The sequence below is a fragment of the Dipodomys spectabilis genome, unplaced genomic scaffold (genome assembly GCF_019054845.1).
Source record: "Dipodomys spectabilis isolate Male_0828 unplaced genomic scaffold, ASM1905484v1 ptg000297l, whole genome shotgun sequence".
In the NCBI taxonomy this organism is placed as follows: Eukaryota; Metazoa; Chordata; class Mammalia; order Rodentia; family Heteromyidae; genus Dipodomys; species Dipodomys spectabilis.
The window spans coordinates 19,764,455-19,770,454 of NW_024870974.1; positions in this window are offsets into that span (position 1 = coordinate 19,764,455).

Genomic DNA, 6,000 nt, shown 5'->3' on the forward strand with positions numbered 1-6,000 from the left:
CTTAAATTTACTATGTGAATGCAATTACACTTTAATTCATATAAACTCTATAACTGATTTATCTTCCATTTATATTTAAGCCACTTATAATTCATTACAACTATGAAAGCTATTTTGTAACTAATTCATCACAAAGAAGACTGAAATATTTGTCTCATTGTGTTATACATATTGTGTTTATTTAACTCAAAAAATTGTTAGAGGTAAAACTCCTAGAACATCAATACCAGCTGGTAGATGGCATCTATGAGAATTTCTTACAGATAAGTACATTTGCTAAATGGCTACAATTGGTCCTGAATCATGAGTCAATCACAATGGAAAATTCCATCATCTGCAGATACTGTGAGCTGCCATCGTCACTATAGTCTCTGTCCATGTAGCTTGATCTCCCCAAGGCTCTGTGGATGCCCCCACTTAACTGATTTGCTCTCTGCACATTCGAGTCCATCCACGAGGGAGCTGGGCTGGGCTGGGCTGGAGCCCCTGGTGCCTGCAACACGAATTGCTTGGGTGGATTTCTCAAAATAGCTTAAAGTTTGTCTTCTCGTATGGCATCTTGTTGGTCCATATTACATGAAAAGAAATAGCCTTCTTTAGTGGTCATTACGTAATCTAAGTGATTTTTACAGCATATGCTAAATATTTTCTTTAGAAAATGTTGATTTCCTATAATATGTGAATCTGCTGCATCGCTATGATTTACAAATCCATTTTCTTTTCATGGAATTGGAAGGGTGAGCTAATGGGACAGTGGGTGTGCAGGAATGGTCCTTAATTATAAAATAATGGAAAACAGCCTGCATCATGACATTACTTCATGAACAGAGTGGTCACAACTATGTCAATTAAATTAACTCTATCTCAGCCTTACAGAATAATGCTTAACTCTGAACAATTAATACAATATGGAAGATATGAGAAATTCACAGAATTGAAGCCCACACACCTATAGAATTACTTTTGTAAGTGTTAGGTGTTTTGGAAACTAAGAATTAATTTCTTGGCTTGACTCATATCAAGACCACCCTGTAGGAAAGTTTAAGTCCTCAATGAATACGTGTTTTTATTATTTAACTAAATGTGTGGCAACTAAATTGAACCGCCAAAACACGTCTTTACTTATGCTTGAATGAAAAATGTTTTAATTCTAGATGTTTTAAATTCAAGAGTAGTATAAAATATCAAGACTTACTTATTCAATGCAAGCTACTTTAATCAAGATACACTTAATCTTCAAAGAGTCTAAGATGTGTGTGATTTTGGCAACTTGACAGGCTGGCAAAACACTTCTTTAAATTATGAGAGATAAGCAAACCAATTCAGTTAGATTAAACCTAAATATATGATCACTTAACTGTTGTAAACTAAATATTTCAAGCATCATTTAGAAAACATTGAAGAACATGTTATATTATTTTAAAAAAATCTTTATTGTAAGACCCTTAAATGTTATTTTGAAATAGTATTTACCTACTTAGTCTAGAAGGAGACAAATTACATTTCTGAAAGACTTTTCTGACAGATTAAGACAAAACCTTAGCAGTAAAATATTTGGGTTAAAGGAATGCTTAAATTTAAGGCAACAATATATCTTATTTAATAGAACATAATACAATGAGCAATTATTTGTAATGGTGCAATTCAAGATCACAAGTCTCCCTTATTCTAAAATTCATCAATTGCATATATTCTTTTATTTTCAAACTATGTAGCATACTAATACAGGAATTCTTGGTTCTCTTTTGTTGTTGTTGTTATTGGAACCTGGTCTAAATTTTATGCCCTGGCCAAGGCCTTGGGGTTCTGCAAGCATTTTCACTTGTTAATGGTTGCAAACACCTGGGTATTTTATAGACAGTACAGGTATTTTTATATACGTAAGCTTAGAATACATGTTGAATATAAGGGAATGCTTTCTTATGTTAAAATCTATTTGTATTTCTTGTGACCATAAGTTTCACTTGATTCAACCATTGGTGTTTGCATTTGTTTTCCTTAGCTATGAGGCGATTATCTACTTAAAATATCAGAAAAACATGTATTTCAAGTATATTTGAATAGTTATTAGTCAAATGGAACTCAGGGCTCCATGTCCTTTAAGACAGAATATATTTTCCTTTTTATTAAAGGGTAAAGAAAGACATCAAGGGTTCTTTTCTTATGAGTAGAAATCTAAAGCACACTGAGATGTATTTTGTTTTCCTATGAAAAAGAATTCTATCTTAATCGTCACATGCTCATTGTTTACTGGTTTTTTTAAAAAGGCTTAAGAAGACTAAGAAACTTCCTGAGAAGAAGTTTCCATCTTGAAAAAGTCACAGATCCTGTGCATGAAGCCAAGACTACCACTGGAGTCATGATAGTCTCCAAACAGAGCTATACTCAGTTGAGAGAGAGTTTTTTAACATGTGTTGATTTTGTGGAAGGATGAAGGTCAATTTAGTACTTCCTCAGGGGCAACTTGAGATCATATTTTTTCATTTCAGGGAAGCATTCTATCAGTGGTAGTCAGCTTTACTTCTGTCTACAACGAGCTTTTCCTCAGTGAATTATAGTGAATAGGGACAGAGAGCGATTTTTTTTTCAGTAGCTTCTATTAACCAAATCTTGATTTTTCAGGTGTACTATTTCTGACATACTCCGTAGACAACTTAAAAAGCCACCAGCCCACTTCTCTTAGGCCAACAGGGAACATAGTGGAGTGTCGTGTCTCAATTTCTCTTGTGTTATGCTACCTAGAATTACATAGTTTTGTTTCTTCAAAGAGCTTTCTCTTGTTAGCATCCTATGTGACATTTCTTTCCAGTCTTTGAATCTATTTGGTCCATTATTTTTGGGAAAGGCCAGCTTCTCTAGTGAAAAGCCAACAGGAAAAGCGAGATTCAAGCCTTTATTCCTGGTAGATGTAGTGATAATTATTCTGCACCTAGTATCACCTCTAACCACAACAGTGATATCAATACATATTCTAAATAAGAAACAAAACCTCAGTGAAAGGAAGAAAAGGGCCCATGGTCATATAGTTAGTAAGCCATAGAGCTATGTATCAATACAGACGTGGCCAATAGCCTTGGTCCAGCATGTCTTACCACAACTGCAATCCTGACAGCAGAAAATCAGGAAAGGGAAGATGACAGTACAATTTGGAAGCACCATGAGTTCCTCTTCATATTTCATTTGTTAAACATTAATTATTTGACTTAATTTAACTGAAGATAGAGAGTCTTTATTCAGAATATGTATGTATCCAGATAAAATGTTTCCACTGGGGAATCAAAGGAAGACCAATATTGGAACACAACTGCTATTAGATTTTAAATTACACACAACTTCCTCCAGAAAGCCTTTCCTTCAACCCAAGTCAAGACTAAGTCTCTCTCTTGTGGAATTCAAAGTATTATTCATGTCTCCATGGTACTATTGTTCTTGTTGATTCCTCTTAGGTTGTAGGTAGGCCTGAGATGATCTTACACTGTGTTCTCAGTATTAGCACAGGGTCTGGAAAATTCAACACCCTTGGTACCTGCTAGCTGTAGAATAACTGGCCAGAGCCAAATGAGTTCCCTGTTGGCCAAGGAGCAAGGTGGGCTAGTGGCTTTTTAAATTGTCCACAGAATATGCCAGAAATAGTACATCTGAAAAACCAAGATTTGGTTAATAGTAAGAAGCTATTGAAAAAAAAAAAGTGGCTCTTTATCCCTATTCACTGTAACTGAAAGTAATTCTTGGATATGTGATTTAACCACTCGATTCAGATAGTTTCAAAAGTGTAGTTGGCTAACCGACAAGATGGGCACATTCTCCAGCCTTGATAGAATGTGTGGCCTCTAAACTTCAGAGTAAACCTGCATAATCCAAAACTGAAGTTTTGAGAAGTCATTTCATCAGTGTTCTTTACTATGTACGCAAAAAGACAACCAAGGTTGAACATGTCAGACCCTCTCAGTACAGCACTTTTGAAAGTATTTTGAACTTTTTAAAAATTATGTGTGTGTGTGTGTGTGTGTGTGTGTGTGTGTGTGTGTGTGTGCTGATCCTGAGACCTGAACTCTGAGCCTGGATACAATGCTTTTGCTCAAGGCTAGCACTCTACCACTTGAAGCACAATTCCACTTCTGATTTTCTGATGGTTAATTGAAGAGAAGAGTCCTGCCTAAGCTGGCTTCTAACCATGATCCTCAGGTTTCAGCCTCCTGATTAGCTAGGATTATAGACACAAGCCACCAGCACCCAGCTAAAATTATGGTTTTAATTTGAGGAATAAGAAGGCTTATAGACCCATATATACATCTTACAAAATGTTAACATAATAATGCAAAATGACTTGTAAAATATATGAACTATAGGATTTGTATTATTTGGAATTTTTTGTCTTTGTCTCAGGTATCAAGGTGGTACTAATCTTATAAAACATGTTTGGAAATATTCCCTCTAGCTCTATTTTTGGGGGAAGGAAGAGTTTAAGAAATTGGTGCTAATCAAGTCATGTGGTCCGAGCTCTGTTGTTTTTGGTTGTTGTAAAATTTTGAAATGCTTCTTCAGTTTCTTCATAGTTGGTCTTTTCAAGCTTCCTAGTTCTTCCCAATATAATCTTAATAGGTGGATATTTATCCACTTCCTCCTGATTATAGTGTGTTGTCAAATAATGTTATAATAGTCTCTTAGGATTCTCTTTATTTCTGAGGCATCTGTTGTAATGGCTCCTCTGTTATTTCTGACTTTGAGTCTTCTCTTTCTTTTTTCTTAGTCTGATTATGGTTTGTTGATTTGTTTTCTTTTTCAAAGAGCCAGTTTTATTGATACTGTTTATGGTTTTTCTATTCTCTATTTCTGTTCTGATCTTTATTAGTTCCTTCTGCTAAATTTGGGGTTAGTTTTTTTCTTTTTCTAGCTTCTTGAGTCAAAATGTTAGGCTGTTTGTTTTGGTTATTTTTCTTTTTAATGTAGACAGTTATGAAAATGTTTCCCTAGGATTTTTGTTACATCCCATGGGTTTAGTAACATTGTGTTTTCATGGTTATTTGTCTCAAGGTATCTTTTAATTTCTCCTTTGATTTCTTCTTTGACCCACTGGCTTTTCAGTAGTATATTGTTCAATTTAAATATGTTAATATCTGGCAAATGTTGACACAAAAATCCTTAGTAAAATATTAGCAAACTGAATTGAACACATCATGAAGATTCTATATCATAGCCAAGTGGGATCCGGCACTGGCAAACAACTCTGGTTTAACAAATGCCAATAAATCAATATGATGTTCCCTATCATCAGAATGAAAGATAAAATCTACATAATCTTCTCAATTGAGGCAGAAAAAGCATTTGACAAAGCTCACCATGCTTTCTTGAAAAGAACTCTCAGCATTTAGACACACAAGGAATGCTCTTTAGCACAAAAGCTCATTTATTAAAACAAAACTATACCTACCATCATAATTGATGTAGAACAACTAAAAACATTTCCATGAAGACCCAATACAAGGTAGGGATGGCTGCTCGCATCACTTTTATTCCTCACAGTATTGGAAATAGTCACCAGAGCAACCAGATAGGAAAAAGAAACAAAAAAAGAAGCCAAATTGAAAGAAAAAGTAAAATAATTTCTATTTGCAGATGACATGATCCTGTATGTAGGCAACTACAGGTTCCACAAACACTGGTTCAGATCAATAAGTTTGTGAAGTTGCAGGATAAAGCAGTATCACCTGTACAGATTATCAGTGACCCACCTGAAAAAGAATTTTTTTCTTTTTCTTCTTCTTGTCTTTTTCCCTTTTCTTCCCTTTCCTTTTCCCTCCCCCCTCACCCCCTTCCTTTCACCTTCTCTTCTTCCCTCCCTCTCTTCCTTCTTATCCCCCCCTCCTTCCTCTGCCTTCTTTAAAAAAACAAACAAACAACAAGGTCTTACTATGTAACTCAGGCCCACTACCATCTAGTAATCCTCTCACTTCAGCCCCTTCCGTCTGAAGGGGAATTTGTTTCCTCTTGATGCTGGGA